Source organism: Moschus berezovskii, chromosome 11 (genome assembly GCF_049115385.1).
Source record: "Moschus berezovskii isolate FMDL1 chromosome 11, NW_MosBer_1.0, whole genome shotgun sequence".
NCBI classification, from domain to species: Eukaryota; Metazoa; Chordata; class Mammalia; order Artiodactyla; family Moschidae; genus Moschus; species Moschus berezovskii.
In genome coordinates this window covers 76,127,562-76,146,977 of record NC_142470.1, presented here as the reverse complement: position 1 = coordinate 76,146,977, position 19,416 = coordinate 76,127,562, and the positions used below count along the sequence as shown (strand labels likewise).

Here is a 19,416-nt window from a genome sequence, read left to right as displayed (position 1 = left end):
ATCCCAGGAAATAAGAGTCTGATCTGATTGTGACTGTAGATTGCAGGTTGATATCACCAGGCTGGTGGTGATTTCTAACAAAAGCAAAACAGCAGGTATCTGTGCAAGAAGGGCACTAAAGCTTTCCACATCTCTGAGAGGGACTGCTTCCCTCCCTTCATCTTTCCCTGCCTCCCTCCCATCCAGAGAGGAAAAGAGCATGGCTGGAGCCAGAATAAGCCCGTTCAGCTGCAAAAGCAGGCATGAGGCATGGTGGTGGCGAGGGGACAGGCCAGTGGGGGCTCTGGCAGTAAGGAGCGAATTACCAATGGGGGGAGAATCTCAGATAGGGTCTGAAGCATGTGGATAGGAAATAATGAGACTTCTTTATGAAAGGTAGGAATTATGTGTGGGATCGATGTTAATATGTGAGCCCAGCAACACATCCCATGGACAAGCTGTTATGGTGGGAACGTGGCAGATACTCCACTGTGAAGACTGGAGACCTGGGCTGGAGTAGTAATGCCAACTTTATTAGCTGCACCCTGAGCTTCTCTGAACGTTAGTTTTATCATCTGAAAAAAAAAAAAATAGCAAAAGACAAGGGAGAATAAAAGCTAGGGTGAAGCTTTGGTGTGAGACTTGAATGAGAATGCTTACGAAAGGACCCTGCTATTTTTTAAGGGTAATCAGTAGATCATTTGTAATTTATGAAAGACTTTCATGTTTGAATTCTGAGCCTCCTCAAGAGAACTGGGAATGGGGATTGTCAGTGACTGTGATATGGAAAGAGAGAAACCTCGGAGCTGAAGAATTTACATCCAGCCTCATGGACATACCACAGCCTGAATGCTCCACCCTGGGGAAAGCAGAGTCAGTCCTATGACTCTACCACGGCAATTCTAAAATAGGTTGTGAGGCTATTCAGCAAATGGTAGTGGTGGCCCCACCAAGATAGCCACATGCTAATCCCCAGAACCAGTGAATATGTCATTTTAGATGACAAAAGGGAATTAAGGTTGCAGATGCAATTAAAGTAGCAAATTAGCTAATGTTAAAATAGATTATCCTAGATGATCAGGTAGACCCAATGTAATCAGAAGGGTCCTTAAAAGTGGAAAAGAGAGTCAGAGGAAGAAATACAATGGCAGAAGCAGAGTCAGAATGATGCAATGTGAGAACTCACCCAGAGATTGCTGGATTTGAAGATGGAGAAGGATACCATGAGCTGCAGGATGTGGACAGTCTCTATGTGCTAGAAAAAGCAAGGGAACAATTGATTTTCTACTCGAGCCTCAGGAAGAAACACAGTACGACCCTCAGCCCCAGTAAGATCCCTGTCAAGTCTCTACCTACAGAGATATGAGATAATAAATTTGTATTGTCTTAAGCCACTAAGCCTGTGACTGCATATAGTAACAGTAGAAAACAAATGTAATACTCAAAACAAGATATTTGATACTAAGTAAGTTCTTTTGAATGATAATATCAAGAGGTTTGCATATCAGAAAGGTGAGTTGGTAAGTGAAACAAAGAATTTGGAGGTAATATAAACGTAAAAGGAACGTGAAACTGTCGTTTTTAACATCTGTCCCATAGCCTAAAGAAACAAGGTTAAATCTGAGAGAATCACTAAACTACATTCTCTTCACTGCAGCCTAGGTAATCTTTCTATAACACAAATCTGATCTTGGCAAGCCCTTGTTTGAAATACTTTGTGGACTTCACATTGCCAAAATAATACATTTAAAATTTTATCTCTGTGATCTAACTTCTTATTTCTCCAATTTCATGTCCTTTAACTGTTCCACCTACAGGCTAAAATCTCATCATAGCAAATATATTCCTATTTTTGAAAATGCTGGGCTTTCTCTGTCTCTGCACATATCCTGAAAATATTCATTTTCAATAATGCCACTTGCAGCAACATGGGTGGACCTAGATAGTATCATACTAAGTGAAGAAAGTCAGAGAAAGACAATACCATATAATATCACTTCTGTATGGAATCTAAAATATAACACAAATGAACTTATTTATAAAATAGAAAGAGACTCACAGACAGAAAACAAACTTATGGTTACTAAAGGGGAAAGGCAGGAGGGAGGGATAAATTAGGAGTTTGGGATTAGGAGATACAAACTATTATAACAAGGACCTACTCTATAGCACAGAGCACTATATTCAATATCTTGTAATAAACCATAATGAAAAAGAACATGAAAAAGTATGTGTGTGTTTTATACACATACATGTACATGTATGTGCATATATGTGTGTATGTATAAACTGAATGACTTTGCTATATACCAGAAATACAACATTGTGAATCTACAGTACTTCAATTTTTTTTTAATTCTTCATTTTTAACTTCCTTCAGTTTACAAATTCTAACTTGTCTTTCAGTTTAAATGATACTTATTCAGGAACACATTTTTTTTAGGTCTTTTCTCTAATCAAGGACACTGGCTTAGATTCAGTAAGCAGACCTAGTCAAAGTTATGGCTTTTCCAGCAGTCATGTATGGATGTGAGAGTTGGACTATAAAGAAAACTGTGTGCCAGAGAATTGGTGCTTTTGAACTGTGGTGTTGGAAAAGACACTTGAGAGTCCCCTTGGACTGCAAGGAGATCAAACCAATCAATCCTGAAAGAAAGCAGTCCTGAATATTCATTGGAAGGACTGATGCTGAAGCTGAAACCCCAATACTGTGGCCACTTGATGTGAAGAACTGACTCATTGGAAAACACCCTGATGCTGGGAAAGATTGAAGGCAGGAGGAGAAGGGGATGACAGAGGATGAGACGGTTGGATGGCATCACCGACTCAATGGATATGAGTTTGAGTAAACTCTAGGAGTTGGTGATGGACAAGGAAGCCTGGCATGTTGCAGTCCATGGGGTTGCAAAGAGTTGGACACAACTGAATGACTGAACTAACTGAAACAGACATTTGTTAATTCTTTAGTTGGTCGCTGTCCAACCCACCACCCTTTCTACTAGTAGCATGCTCTCCCTTTGGGGAATTCGGCAGTGTGCACACCATTTGGGGGAGAAGGATTCGCAGTTCCCACTTATTACTGTTGGCTCCCCATATTAAATCCTGAAATTACCAGGCCAAATTCTTCTTGTCCCCATGCCCTGAAACCCCAGGACAAGTATGTGATCTAAAATTGATCAAGTTCCCAGTACTTAAGTACTCTGCTGTCAGCACTTTGAATTTTGAGTGAATGATGCAAAGGAGCAAATTCACAGATTGATCAGAAGGAATGCAATGGCCAGCAGGTTAGATTTTGCTCCACAGCATGGTCTTTGTTTGCCCAATTCCTGTCCAGTTTTCAAGCCTAGTTCTCCAGCCCCTCCATTTTTTCTTACTCTTCTTCTTTCCCCTGTAAATCAAGCTGGAGTCAGTTTCTCTCTTACATCAAGAGCCCTTATTGATAAATGCTCCTTTCTCTGGGCTCCCATACCACACTGTTTATGCACATATTATAATACTTGTCACACTGTTTGTTTAGTTATTCATAATTAGTATGGGTTTGAAATAGCTCTGACCATATCACAGCCAGAGTGGATGCAGCCAAGTTGTGTTTTATCTGATCAGTTAGGTTGTTTTAAATAGGGGATAATTTTTGGAAGTTTTAAATATGATGTTAAAGGGGAACCTTGAAGAGAAAAATCATATTCACTTAAGCATATGTAGTGTGATAAAGCCTGTGAAGGAAGTATGATGTGTATGGGGTCAGTCAAGGAGGCAGGAGATAACAGAAATGGGACTCAGAGACTCATGAGGTGATGGATTGAAGCAGAAGATACTGAGCTTAGAGTAGATATTTGTGTTAAATTTTATATTTATGTGTAATTGCAAAAAGGACCTACAGAGTTCCTTTTGAGGTGTAATAGGATCATACTAAGAAATCAAGTGCCTCTAAACCCTGAGAAATTTATGGAACAAAGTCTCTGATACTTAGAATACTAAACTGTAAAATAAATTCAAGAAAATTTTAAACACTTTTGAAATTTCCTGTAATAATTTCTTTTGAAATCTAAAATATTAATGTTTCCAAAATTTTTCTTGTGTTTTTTGGTATCTCTGAACTGTTTACTCCTTAATCATTGGTTTAGTCTGCTTGTTGTTGATTTAGTCATGCATGTGCTGGACATTCAATGGATAAGAGTTCATAGATTTGACCATCTTCTGGTTAAATAGAGCAAGTTGTTTACATAGCAGGTAGAGTTTTTGTTGGTGTTGTTATTTTTATTGGGGAGGGTGTTGGCTTGGGAGTAAGGAATGGAGCATTCAATATACCAACCATGAACCATGAAAGCTCATCTTCTCATCCTACAGTCAGGTAGCTATATCTATTTAAGTCTGAGCTTGAGAATAAAAGATCATGGGTAAGGTGAGTCTCCCATGCAGCTGTTTGATAAAGGAACTTCTGTATTTTCATGGTGTAATAAGCAATATTCTTTCAAATGAGATTTTTGGAAAGGATTTTTCTGAAGATTTAGAGTGAAAACATTCTGAAACCAGTTCTGACTACAGAGAGCAAGTTTCACCTCGGGTATTAAGCATTTGAATTAGGGACTCCGATGCAGTAGTACCACACACAAATGCTTTTGGAAAACTCTCTTGAAGAGTGGTATTCACTGATCAGTTCTTCAAAAGGGGGTATCTTATTTTTAGCTCATTTTCTAACAAATTTCATGAAGGAAATGCCACTGTTTTGTAGAAGCAGAATTTAAAAGGTGGAAACTTTGCATTACACGACCATTAAGCTTCATAAACCTTTCCTATTACTAACCTATTATTCTATCAAGACAGAAAAGCATGGATAACATTAAAATCAGCCGTAAACAAAGATCCCACTTTAAAATATTTTTCTTTCTGTCTCTGAAATTATTGCTAAGACCTTTTTTAATGAGGAAACATTACCAAAGACATGCAAGGTGCACCTGTGTGCATGTGTCTGTGAGTACACATGTTCAGGGGTGTTCATGTGTATATGTGTGTGTTTTGGGGGATTCACTTAAAGATAAACTGAAACATTTAAGAAACACTCTGTGCACAAATTCTAGTTGAGCACACACAGAAGAACTTTATAAATATTTCCCTAAATGCAACTCAACTATCAAACACAAAGTATAAACGGGTACTGTTCTTGCTCACACCAGCTGGATGACTCATTCCAAGCTCTTCAGTCTTTTCAGATATCCAGTGGACACCATTCATCTCAAATTATGTACCTTAAATTCTCTAGATGTTTACTGTGCCAACCTCCATGCATCACCTCCCCAAATTTTTTAGATTTACTGGATTTTCCTACAGCTACATGAAAATAGCTGGTTTCATCATGCAAGGGTTGAGCTCTAAGTGCTTACCTTAAAGTGAAAGTTACTCAGTTGTGTCTGACTCTTTGTGACCCCATGTACTATATAGTTCATGGAACTCTCCAGGCCAGAATACTGGAGTTGGTAGCCATCTCCTACTCCAGGGGATCTTCCCAACCCAGGGATCAAACCCAGGTCTCCCATATTACAGGTGGATTCTTTACCATCTGAGCCACAAGGAAAGCCCAAGAATATTGGAGTGGGTAGCCTATCCCTTCTCAAGGGGATCTTCCTGACCCAGGAATCGAACCGAGATCTCCTGCATTGCAGGTGGATTTTTTACCAGATGAACTACCAGGGAAGCTAGTGCTTATCTAGTCAGGGTCTTAGTTCCTTAATTAAGCTATGCCTGCAGTAGTTTCTAAAGCAAGAATACCAGGAATATTTGCCATTGAATGGAGCCCTTACCAGTCATTAGTTGCTGTTAAGCTCCCAATTAGATCTGTTTTCTACAGGTTATAAGGTCATTTTGACATAACTAATACTCAGGGCATTTTTGCACAATCTCTTGCTTTTTTAATTTTTTCAAAGTGAAAAGTGATCCTGTGTGTGCTGGGTGACCTTTGTTTGCCTGTTATTCAATGTGTCTATATTTATTTTAAATAACAAATATTAGTTTAGAAATGATTCAATCTTGATTTGTAGCCACTACATATGCACACTCAGAATTATTTTCCCTACACACACACACACACATGGTATATGGGGGTGTATGTACAGAATATAAAAATGAAGGCTTAGAAATTGAAATGGTTTGTATAAAGGCAAGATCAATTTATCAAATGCTTGATGGTTTAGAAACCTTGGATAGGCTGCAGATTTCCATTCACTCTTTCACTTAAACCTGTAGAAATTCCTTGACTGGTATGTCTGCATCAGTTGTTACTAAATGTTAAGTTACAAAGATTTGAGAAGTTTCAAAGAAGAGCTTAACACTCCCCACCCCTGATTCTGCCAGGAGAAAAAGTGAGAGATTTTGTGCTGTTGAGAAAGGAATGCTAAGGTGTTGAAATAACATTTTCCACTATTTCTTCCTGTACAAAATGTTGATGCTCTGAAAACTCTTCAGTTAACACCAGACAAGCAATCAGTTGTGTAATGTTAATAGGGTAACAGTAATCTGGGTCAGTCCACACAGCCCCAGGGTAGGCTAGTGTCCCCTCATGCATAGGGACAGCCTTTCACTTCTAGAAATGTCATGGTTTGAGTGGTACATTATATTAACCTTGTAGATGTTAAGGAAATTATTTAAACATTTTATAAAATTGATGTCCTCAATTATGTAATAAAGATAATATTTACTCTGCAAACTCAATTAGTAAGAATTTACTATGCATCTACCCTAGGCACATATGATATACTATGGGTGCATAGAATCTTGCATGACATGATTCTATCCCATGAAGAATTTTCAATCTTTGTAATTTTAGTCCACTGTAACAAATTTGACAGTGCCTTGGGAAAGAAATAAGAGTGCTAATTGCCCTACACAAATATAAAATGATAACAGGGAAAGGCCACAACTTTCTAGCTTTACAACCTTGAGAAATTGACTTAACATCATTAAGCCAAATTTATACATCTATAAAATGGAGACAGATGTAAGATTCTTCTTAATGAATTGTGAAGAAGATCCAGTGATATAAAGCGTCTTATGGACTGAGTACAATTCTGGTCATATGGTCAAGCTCAGAAGGTGCTCGGCCAAGAATAGATGAATAGACAGATGAATTAATAAGTAGTAACTGCTAAATAGGTTCATATGTGCAGTGAAAGGGATGAGGGTAGGAGAGAGAGAAAGGGGCAAGCATTCATTAACCATCTTCTGTGTACTAAGTGATTCTGTATTCTCTTTCATCTCTCTGTCCCTCTTTATCTCTGCCCTTTGCTAGCTCTGTGACCTCTCGCAGGTTACTTAATCTCTCTGTGTCTCGGTTTCCTCAGCTCTAAAATAGGAAAAATAATAGTTATTTTTCAATGTAATACATCAAAGTACTGGGGTATAGTAAGTGAAAGTGAAAGTGTTAGTTCCTTGGTCCTGTCCAGTTCTTTGCAACCCCATGGACTATAGTCCACCAGGCTCCTCTGTTCATGGAATTCTCCAGGCAAGAATACTGGAGTGGGTTGCCATGCCCTCCTCCAGAGGATCTTCCTGGTGCATTGTAAGTGCTCATTAAACTTAGGTATTGCTATTTCATTTAGCTGTTATTACTTCAGGAAAGGCATAGGATGATAACAGGAAGGACAGACTTCTCTATTGAGAAAACTGGGGAGAGCACATAGGATCGCTCCTTTTCCAGGGGTTTGTAAAGCAACCTAGATCCTCTCAAGATTCGGTCCTGTACTTTTTTAATCAGCAAGCATGATTATTCACCATATGATTATTTGAAGATGATTTCGCTGCATGAGTATTTGTCACAGCTAAAACATCAAAAGTGAACAAACAATAAAAGCCTAGGTGATGTGCTTAAGTCAGATTCAGCTTCTGAACTACAGGCAACCCAAGAGATTCCTTCAAGGCCAAAGCCAATTGTTTATAATTCAGTGTTTCTTCAAAAATATTCATGAACATGTTCATGTAAACAGTGCTTCAGAAAATAAGTGTTCTTTATAATAAGATCTATTCCTCCTAACATGCCTTAAAAGGAAACTTGATGCTATTATTCTTGCTCAAAAGACGATGAGACAGAGGGAGGTGAATTGCCTGGACTACACTCACAAATTAAGTCAATAGCAGAGAGAGACTCAGAATGAAAAGTAAAAGTAAACAATTTTTTTCCCCTCAGCAATAGTGGTGCTTCAGTTCTAAGATTATTACCTTTCATTGCCTTGACTTTAAGTTTTGGTACATTTAATTGCTTTTGAATGTAACAAGTGTCATACTATTCTACCTACTTTGGATGAGTTTTTATACTATTCTATCTACTTGAATGTGTTTCTACTCACTTGTGGTTAAACTTTAACAAGCTGTCATTGTGTTTAAAGGAACACTCTGTGAGTGTGGTCAATGCAGTGGCCTAGAACAATAAGAGGGTTGCATCTGAATCCTATCCACATTATCTAAGCATCTGGTTTAACTCTGGGAGGGGCTTCTGACCCTGAAATCTGACTTCACCAGTTAGCCAGGTGTATATGGTACTTGCTTCTATGTCTTGTCACATATCTGTCTTACTTGGGAAAACAGTTTATTAAGTTGAATTGTTATTCTTACTGTCAATAAAAATGGCAGTACATCATGGAGTTATCTCCAAACATCTCAAGTTGATATGGAGACTGAGGGACATTAAGTAAAGTGAACTGTCTCAGCAAATCACTTCCTGTTATCTCAGAAGGAAGTCAAAACTAAAAGGCAGAGAGTATACCTAGAAGAGCTTTGTAAGATGTCTTTGACTTTATTTGGGTTGTGTTCTGTTTTGGTTTTGCAATTAGTTGTCTCACTGCAGTGATTAACATTGAAATGTGGGATATTTCTTCTTTCCTCTGAGCAACAAGAGGGAAGAGAGAGCTAGGAAGCTACCCTCGAACCCCCAGGCTTCATAGAAGGGTGGCCCACAGGGCAGTAATGCAACGCTGACAGACCCCACAGGGTCTTTGAACAGGGGCCATTAATGCAGCTGGAGCCTGAAGTGTGACTTTGGAGGTTTCAGGAGAGAAGCCACCTGTGCAGCTCTCATATTGAAGAAAAGCAGCCCTGCTTTTAGGAAACTATAAAGGACTCCCAAGAACCTCGTCCAGTAGCAACATGACCCCACTGTCTATGCAATATAGTCCCAGGCTACCTGTCCAACCGTATTTAACACTGTCTGCATTCACACCCACCATACTTTACTACTGCTAAGTCACTTCAGTCGTGTCCGACTCTGTGTGACCCCATAGACGGAAGTCCACCAGGCTCCCCCGTCCCTGGGATTCTCCAGGCAAGAACACTGGAGTGGCTTGCCATTTTGCCTTCTCCGTACTTTAAGGAAGCTAAACTATTTGCAGGGCTTCCCTGGTGGCTCAGAGGTTAAAGCGTCTGCCTCCAATGCAGGAGACCCGGGTTCGATCCCTGGGTTGGGAAGATCCCCTGGAGAAGGAAACGGTAACCCACTCCAGTATTCTTGCCTGGAGAATCCCATGGATGGAGAAGCCTGGTAGGCTACAGTCCACGGGGTCGCAAAGAGTAGGACACGACTGAGCGACTGAACAGAACAGAACAGAAACTATTTGCAGTCTTCTATACAAACCCAAAACATTCCTACCTTATGCAGTTCTTTCCTCTCAAACCTATTTTACTCGCACATCTACCTGTGTTCCTTGTCCCAGTAAATACAAGCTCTGTTTACCAACACTACTAATTGCCAAACTGAACATCTGAAACCACCCTTGAATTCTTTTGTATATCTGCCTGTCAGATCCACCAACAGATGCTGATTCCAACCACTTCTCAGCCCTCCCACCACTACAAACCTGGTGCAAGCCTCTGTCTGTCTCGCCTGGATCACTACAATAACCTTCTAATCAGTCCTGTTGCTTCTTTCCTTGCCCTCCTGCTGTCTATTTTCAACAAAACAGATGGTGATTCTGTTAAAATATAAATCATATTGTGTCACTCCTCTGCTGAAACTTTTCTTTACTTCCTATGCCAGTCAGACAAAAGCTACTGTCCTAGCAATGACCTACAAGACATGCTGTGATCCGGCCTCATCTCTACTACACTTGCTCTCCACTCCTGTTCCAGTTAGAATGGCTTCCATGCTTTTCCTTGTACAAACCAATTGCACTCATTCCTCAAATCCTCTGCACTGTTTCTGCCTGAAATTCTCTTCTAGTTATACAGTGATGTTTCTCCTAAGCCCTTCCTCAGGTATCTGCTTAACTGTCATACTCTGTGAAGTCTATCATTACTTTTTTTTCTTGCACAGTATCCATTATTATCTAACACGTTGCATATTTTATTTATATTGTTTTCTTATCTGTCTCTTATCATTAGGAAGGAAATTCATGCAAGGAAGGAGTTTTATCTGTTTTGTTTATCTATTTTATTTATTGTTGTATGCCCCAGCACCTAAAAGAGAGCCAGGCATACAGAAGATTCTCTTTAAATGTATCTAGAACTGATGAATAAATCAAGTCACCTCTACACTGCTGAAAGACTTCATGAACACCTAAAAAATAATAATAGAGTTATTTCTCCCTTGAAGGGCCATAGTTTTTAGAGTCCAGAAGCATACAACTTATAATTCCAGATAGCAAGGATGATAAAATATTCTTTTCAAAAATACGTTATTATTACTGTTAAGTCCTGGTTACAATTTTACAAACTCCCTGTGGGCATAGTTAATCTGAGGCCCCTTTGAAAAAAATGTCAGTTACCTCTTAGTTTCTCCTTTCTCCAGCACTGTGACATCCTTCCATGATTAATTCTCATTTCATTTTCCATAGCATCAGTTACAGAGCCAGCACTCATTCTCTTCAAATAAATTACTAAAGGCAACATGATAACCTGGTAGAATTGTCTTAACTTCAGCTGTCTTTTTCCCTTTGAAGTTAAATCCCCTCTGCTCTTACCAGATTGTCTGAGTAGATTGCATGTGATGTATTATTGGTTTTGTTGTCCTATTTTAGTATAACATTTTAGTGTATTCTAATGAGAGGTAAAATAAATTTCCTAATGACATGAATAATTATAAGTGTAAACATTAGCTGGGTATGTGACTATTGGGAGAATGCCTTAAAAAAGAAACAAATCCTGTAGAGGCCAATAAAGAGAAAAAGCGACAACTGTAATCAAAGTCTTTCTTGCCTTCTGGCAATTTATACTGCAGATAGGCCCTTTATGCTAAGTTCTTGAGCAGAGAGGAAGGAGAGGAGGATTCAGACTAAGTTTTCAGTTTACAGAGTTGGTAGATTATTGATGAAAGGTGGATGTGGGCAGTGTAAGACTCTGTATTGTGAGGAGAAGGATTGCTCAATTCATTTTAATTTCCTAATATGTATTATGGTCTTACTAATAACAGGGCACTGTAGTAGGCATTTCCAAGGTAACAGTTATCATTATTTCTGTTTCAAATAATTTTAAACTGAATAGAGAAGACAAGAATATACATAACTATTGTTATTGTTCAGTCATTCTGTCATGTCAGACTCTTTGTGACCCCATGGACTGCAGCACGCCAGGCTTCCCTGTCCTTCACCATCTCCCGGAGCTTGCTCAAAGCATGTCCATTGGTGATGCCATCCTACCATCTCATTCTCTGTCATCCCCTTCTCCTCCTGCCCTCAATCTTTCCCAGTATCAGGGTCTTTTCTAATGAGTCAGCTCTTCACATCAGGTGGTCAAATTATTGGAGCTTCAGCATCAGTCCTTCCAATGAATATTCAGGATTGGTTTCCTTTAGGATTGACTGGTTTGATCACCTTGCAGTCTGGGGGACTCTCAAGAGTCCCTGAAGTGACCTATTTCTCCTGGCAATCTTGATTCAAGCTTGTGTTTCACTCAGCCCAGCATTTTGCATGATATACTCTGCATATAAGTTAAATAAGCAGGGTAGCAATATATAGCCTTGACATACTCCTTTCCCAATTTGGAGCTAGTTCATTGTTCCATGTCCAGTTCTAACTGATGCTTCTTGACCTGCATACAGGTTTCTCAGGAGGCAGGTCAGGTGGTCTGGTATTCCCATCCCTTTGAGAATTTTCCACAGTTTTTTGTGATCCACACAGTCAAAGCCTTTAGTGGAGTCAATGAAGCAGAAGTAGATGTTTTTTCTGGAATTCTCTCGCTTTTTCTATGATTCAACGGATGTTGGCAATTTGATAAATGATTATATTGGCAAAGGTGTAAGCACAAATAGTCACCATTATAGAGACAAGCTAACTGCTATGAAGTTCAGATGATAAAGAGATCATAAACCATTCATTTGTGTCTGCCAGGTGGTGGAGGATTGGAAATGAGTATAGATATTTGCAAATACTTGAAAAAGTCTTTCTGCCCCTATGAAGAGAGACTCTATGATATGGTTTGAAATATGAGTATGATTTTACCAACGAGGCTCAAGAAGAACATTCCAGAAAATTGATGCAAAGTTGTAAAAATTAAAAATACACTAAGTAATCCATTGGGATGAAGGACATTGATGAAGCATCACTTACCACAGTGATGGTAAGCAGGGCTGAAAGATATGTGGAGACAATATTAATAACATCCTTAAAGATCAGGCTGTAAATTGTATTTACAGGAAATGATGAACCACTGAAGACTTTGATCATGAGTGAAACATTATAAGAGATCTGAAAATAGTAAGATTCCTTTAGGAGTTTCCAGAGGAAATGTGTCTCTCTTGGCCTCACTTGGTCATTGGCTTCCAAGGTCTGTGTATAGATAATCTACCCCATTGTAAGTAATTCAGAGATTGAACTTGAGAGTTTGATCAATGTAGATCCTAAAATAGAGTAAAATGCTCATAGCTGTTTTACTATTATATTTTCCACTATAAAGCTGAGTGAGCTGAGAAACAAAGAGATTAAATAACCTGCCGAAGGTCACACTGTTAATGGCCAAGAGAAAAAAAGAGTGACTAGACAAAAAGAGACAGAGAGAGATTGAGAAGTAAACCAAACATGCATTGTTGAATTGTTATAGAAGCAAATACCATTAGACATTTGCTTAATGTATTATAGCCTTGGGTAAATTAATTTAAAGCACTAGAATTTTAATGGAGATTAATGAGTTGAATTAATAGTTAGAATTTTTAAATATATGGCTGAATATTTTGGTAGTTTTAGTTAAATATTTCTCAATTGCCTTTTTATATTGACTGAACTGTTCTAATCAAAGAAGATTACACAAATATTTTGTGTATTCTGAATGTTCAAGGCTCTGGTTCCTTCTGAAGAACAAACAGAAATATTTGAAGCATGAACAAAGAGAAAAGCCTTCTTACTTTAATTGTAGACAAATAATTTTCCTTATTACATAGTGAACAGTAAGTAGATTTGGTTTTAGAAAGTAAGTACAAGAGTAATTCCACACTTTTTTTTTTAATGAAGAAAACATTCTTATTAATGCAGCTTAGGTGCTTGTTTGCTCCATTTAACAGCTATTCAGGTGTATTCTCAGATGGTATGTGTGAAGAAGTCAGTTATAAAAAATGTAAGCACCTTATTCAGAATAAGGTAACATTATAGCATTCCTTCCACCCCATCTTATCACTCACCTGCATAAGGATAATTGTAGCTACATAGGTGCTCAAATAATTAAAAATGGGATATCATTCAGAGAATGGTTATTCAGGAAAAAGCAGTAATATTTTTTTTCCTTCTAGTCTCCAAAGAAGGCAATGGCACCCCACTCCAGTACTCTTGCCTGGAAAATCCCATGGATGGAGGAGCCTGGTAGGCTGCAGTCCGTGGGGTCGCTAAGGGTCGGACACGACTGAGCGACTTCACTTTCACACATTGGAGAAGGAAAAGGCAACCCACTCCAGTGTTCCTGCCTGGAGAATCCCAGGGACGGGGGAGCCTGGTTGGCTGCCATCTATGGGGTCGCACAGAGTCGGACACGACTGAAGTGACTTAGCAGTAGCAGCAGTCTCCAAAGAGGGAAAATTGTAATTCATATATATATTTTTTTTACTTCTTTCCTGGTAAACCATGTAGCCTAAGAACAAATGCTTCTTCTCTATTCATCCTTTGGCTAGTGTCCCCTCCAGATACTTGAAGAGATGGGTCACATCCCCAGTAATACTGATTTTGTCCCTCTCTTAGAGCTAGACCATCATAAGGTTAATCTTTTGACTAACTATACCGATATGTGTATACTTCATTTTCATAATTAAGCTGCAAAGTGTGTCACTTAGTCATGGCTGACTCATTGTGACCCCATGTACTATAACCTACCAGGCTCCTCAGTACATGGGATTCTCCAGGCAAGAATACTGGAGTGGGTTGCCATTCCCTTCTCCTGGAAATTAAGCTGTAAATGTCCCCAGGATCAAAAACCAGAAAATGTGTATTAAAACATTATTTGTTGAATGAGAAATTAGGGAAACATTTACAGAAAAATCCTCTGGCCTCAAAAGTCAGGAAATCTTATTTTTCTAAAAATTTTGAAGCTCCAAGTTGACTCACTGGAAAAGACTCTGATGCTGGGAAGGGTTGGGGGCAGGAGGAGAAGGGGGCGACCGAGAATTAGATGGCTGGATGGCATCACCGACTCTGTGGACATGAATTTGAGTGAACTCAGGGAGTTGGTGATGGACAGGGAGGCCTGGCGTGCTGTCCCATGGGGTCGCAGAGAGTCGGACACGACTGAGCGACTGAACTGAACTGAACTGAACTGAGTTTCTATGAATAAGTCGCTCTATAAGGTTTGACTCTTTGTGATCCCATGAACTGTAGCCTGCCAATCTCCTCTATCCATGGCATTCTCCAGGCCAGAATACTGGGGTGGGTAGCCATTAACTTCTCCAGGGGATTTTCACAACCCAGGGATCAAACTCAGGTCTCCCACATTGCAGGCGGATTCTTTACCATCTGAGCCACCAGTACTATTCAGTTATTAGGTACATAATCATTATACTTTTGTCAACCAAACAAAATAGACATCATATAATTATTTTTATCTCCGTTCCTTGAGGCTAAAATTTCAGTATTGGACAAAGAACTTTAAAAATGTAGATTATACCTTCAGTTCAGTTCAGTCGCTCAGTTGTGTCCAACTCTTTGCGACCCCATGAATCACAGCACGCCAGGCCTCCCTGTCCATCACCAACTCCTGGAGTTCACTCAAACTCATGTCCATCGAGTCGGTGATGCCATCCAGCCATCTCATTCTCTGTTGTCCTCGTCTTCTCCCACCCCCAATTCTTCCTAGCATCCGACTCTTTTCCAGTGAGTCAAGTCGACGCATGGGGTGGCCAAAGTATTGGAGTTTCAGCTTTAGCATCAGTCCTTCCAATGAACACTCAGGATTGATCTCCTTTAGAATGGACTGGTTGGATCTCCTTGCAGTCCAAGGGACTCTCAAGAGTCTTCTCCAGCGCCACAGTTCAAAAGCATCAATTCTTCGGCGATCGGCCTTCTTCACAGTCCAACTCTCACATCCATACATGACCACGGGAAAAACCATAGCCTTGACTAGACGGACCTTTGTTGGCAAAGTAATGTCTCTGCTTTTTACCCAACAATTATTCTAGAAGTATGTTCCAAGTAGAATATTTTGGGTCAAAGTTTGAGAAACACCCTCTGAAGTAAGAATTCATGTGTAAGTGGCTTCTTAAGAAAGTACCCTAAGAACTATGGAGAAATAAGAGGAAGAATAGGAAAGAGAAAGAATCCAAGCATGATTGCAGAATCAGACAAAGCCCTACCATGGAAATGGCAGCCTGATGACACAGGGCAACTCTGCAGTATAAATTTTACCTCAAAGTTTGTAGTGGCCTGAGGAAGAGAACTGGGCTTTCATATTCATACTCCTGTATTTGCATTGGCTAAGGGTCCTTTCAGCTGTTTCTTCCCTGTGGGCAAAGCAAAGCAGGGCCAGAGTCCCAAAGGCAGTTCACAGAGGAAGAATGCTAGGTGTCAGCAGTGCAACTGAAGTGGGAGAAGAGCTTTATTCACAATGTCGAGTGTTACACAGAAAGTTAACAGTTTTAATTAATTTATTAACAAGTATTTTTTTGAACTTATTTTAGAGCTCTAGTATTAATAATATATTAGAAAGATAGAAGATAGAAAAAATAACCTACATACATGGGGCTAACATTCTAGAGGGGAAATTAAAAAAAAGTGAACATGAGAAAAGTTGTATGTAGAAGGCAGTATGTTATATGGAACAGAACAGAATAAGGCATGGTTAAGAAGGACTTTCAAGGGTGAGAATCACATGCAAGGAAGGGGAATACATATTTTAAAACATAGTTGAAAAGGGTCAACTGAACAAAGATTTGAAAGAAATAAGTATTGCCACAGGTGTATTTGGGGAAAGATTTTTCTAGTCAGAGGAAACAGTGCAAAGGTCATATGCAGAGGAAATATGTCTGCCATGTTTAAAGAACAGTGATAAGATTAGCCTATTTGAGGCAGATTAAGAGATAGTAATCATAATGTTATGGTTATAATCATTTTGCAGTATTTATTGGGTTGACTAAAAAGTTCGTTCAATTTTTTCTGTATCATCTTATGGAAAACTTAAAGGAACTTTATGGCCAAACCAATAATTGTATCAAGTCAACATGTATACCTTAAACTTACACAATTCTGTATGTCAATTATATCTCAATACAGCTGGAAAAATAAAACTAAATTAAAATATAAAAATGAGATGGGGTCTTGTAAGTAATCAGATTAGAGAGTTAACAGAGAGCCACATCATCTAGGGCTTTGTAGGTCATAGTGAGGACTTTGGCTTAAGGAAGGTAAGAAGCCATTGGAAAATCTTTAGGTGTGTGACATGATCTGAATTATTATTTTTTTTTTTTAAGAATCACTCTGGCTGTATATTGAGAATAGATTATATAGGGACAAAGATAGAAGAAGGGAGATAAATTAGAAACTGTTGAAATAACTCAGGCAAGAAAAACAGTGAATTGGACCAGGGCTATAGATTTGGAAATGAGTAAAAAGTCCTGGATTATGCTATACATGTAGACAACAGAATTTTCCTAGTGTGTTAGACAAAAGGCATAAAATATTTTTTTTTAAGTGCCAAGGAGGATTTAAATTTTTGTCCTAAAAATTTGGAAGGACAGAGTCGCAATTGATTAAGATTACTTTAGTTTCCATCTAGAGAAAATAAAACAAAAGAGTAAAGTACTGCCAAAGTCAGCAGAGAAAGGAATAATTAAAATCAGCAGAAATAAACAGAAAGAAAAAAAAGAAAATGAATGGAACCAAAACTTGATTCTTTGAGAAGAGCAATTAAATTGGTAAAGCTTCAGCCATATTAACAAGGAAAACAGGAGGAAAAACATAAGTTAACAATATCAGGACTGAGAGAGGGAAATCACTACAAATTCTATAGTTACTGAAATAGAAAGGAAAAAGTTTAGATAAAATGGAAAAATTCCTTGCACATAAACTACCAAAGCTCTCAAGAAGAAACAGATAAACTGGATATCCCTATATATTCTACCAAAATAATTGAATTTATAATTTTAAAACTTCTTTCAAGATAACTCCAAGAACACGTGGCTTCATGATTGGTTTCTGCCAAATTTTTAAGGAAGAGATACTGTTACTATACAAACTTTTACAGAAAACTGAAGAGCGGAGAATAGATCTCAGTTCATTCTGTGAGACAGATTACCTTCGTACCAAAATCAAAGGAAACTAAAGATCAGTATACCTCACTGGCATAAATACAAAACTCAAAACAAAATTTTAGTGGAATTAATTCAACTACACAGTGCTGCTGCTGCTGCTAAGTTGCATCAGTCGTGTCCGACTCTGTGTGACCCCATAGACGGCAGCCCACCAGGCTCCTCTGTCCCTGGGATTCTCTAAGCAAGAATACTAGAGTGGGTTGCTATTTCCTTCCCCAATGCAGGCATGCATGCATGCTAAGTTGCTTCAGTTGTGTCCGACTTCTTGTGACCCTACTGATGGCAGCCCACCAGGCTCCTCTGTCCATGGGATTCTCTAGGCAAGAATACTGGAGTGGGTTGCCATTTCAACTACACACACATGCAATGATATACACTGTAGGGCAGAAAACTTTTCCATTTTTCCCTTCTAGGTTTTTTGGTTGGTCTAATAATTAAATTGACATAAGACAAATTAACAGGAGAAAAGATTAATTTCAAGTGTACAAGACTTTTCAAAGATATGAGGCTTTTGGAGGCTCCTAACAATTGAGGTTTATATGCCTTCCTGAGTTAAGGAGGAGTTAGGGGTCTTAGACTTCAAAGGGAGAAAGACAACTCACAGAAATATGAAAAAAGCAAATAATTTGGTTAAAAAATGTATACTATGCCATACAGGTAAGTTCAGTTCAGTTCAGTCGCTCAGTCGTGTCCGACTCTCCGTGACCCCATGAACCACAGCACTCCAGGCCTCCCTGTCCATCACCAACTCCCGGAGTTCACTCAAACTCATGTCCACAGAGTCGGTGATGCCATCCAGCCATCTCATTCTCCGTCATCCCCTTCTCCTCCCGCCCCCAACCTTTCCCAGCATCACAGTCTTTTCCAGTGAGTCAACTCGCCGCATGAGGTGGCCAAAATATTGCAGTTTCAGCTTTAGCATCAGTCCCTCCAATGAACATCCAGGATTGATCTCCTTTAGAATGGACTGGTTGGATCTCCTTGCAGTATAAGGGACTCTCAAGAGTCTTCTCCAACACCACAGTTCAAAAGCATCGTTTCTTCGGCGATCAGCTTTCTTCACAGTCCAACTCTCACATCCATACATGACCACGGGAAAAACCATTGCCTTGACTAGACGGACCTTGGTTGGCAAAGTAATGTCTCTGCTGTAAGTACCCACCCCTAAATTTTTATGTTGAAGCCTGAACTCACAATGTGACTGCATTTGGAATTAGGGCCAGTAAGTAAGTAGTCAAGTTTAAATGATGTCATAACAATAAGAGTGGGGCCCTCATCCATAGGATTAGTGTTCCTGTGTGAAGAGACACTAGAGAGCTCCAACTTGCTCTTCATGAGTATATTCACAGAAAGATCATGTGAGAAGCCATTTCAAGTGAGAAAGAGAGCTTTCACCAGAAGCATAACCCTAACAGACCTTGATCTTAGACTTGTATCCTCCAGAACTGTCAGAAAATAAATATCTGTTGTTTAAGCCACACAGTCTATGGTATTTTGTTATCTCAGCTTAAGCATAGTAATACACTTTAAATTATGGAAGGGACCCACTATACCTCCTCCTGCTTAATGACCCTCTCCTGTGGGATTAAAGTCTGGGGAAACTTAGAAAATTAGCAAGGCACACTATTTGCCATTTTTATTTACAGAGAGAAACCATACCAAAATGTCTGAATAGTGGTTATACAGATATTAGTTTGGCCAAAAAGTTCATTCAAATTTTTCTGTAAAATGTTATGGAAAAA

The 19,416-nt window shown here is 39.1% G+C and overlaps 1 pseudogene; it reads left to right on the top strand.

The window, feature by feature from the left end:
* The first annotated feature begins 249 nt into the window (after positions 1–249).
* LOC148776204 (ubiquitin-ribosomal protein eL40 fusion protein pseudogene) overlaps positions 250–19,416 on the top strand; it is a 172,694-nt pseudogene continuing 153,527 nt past the window's right edge.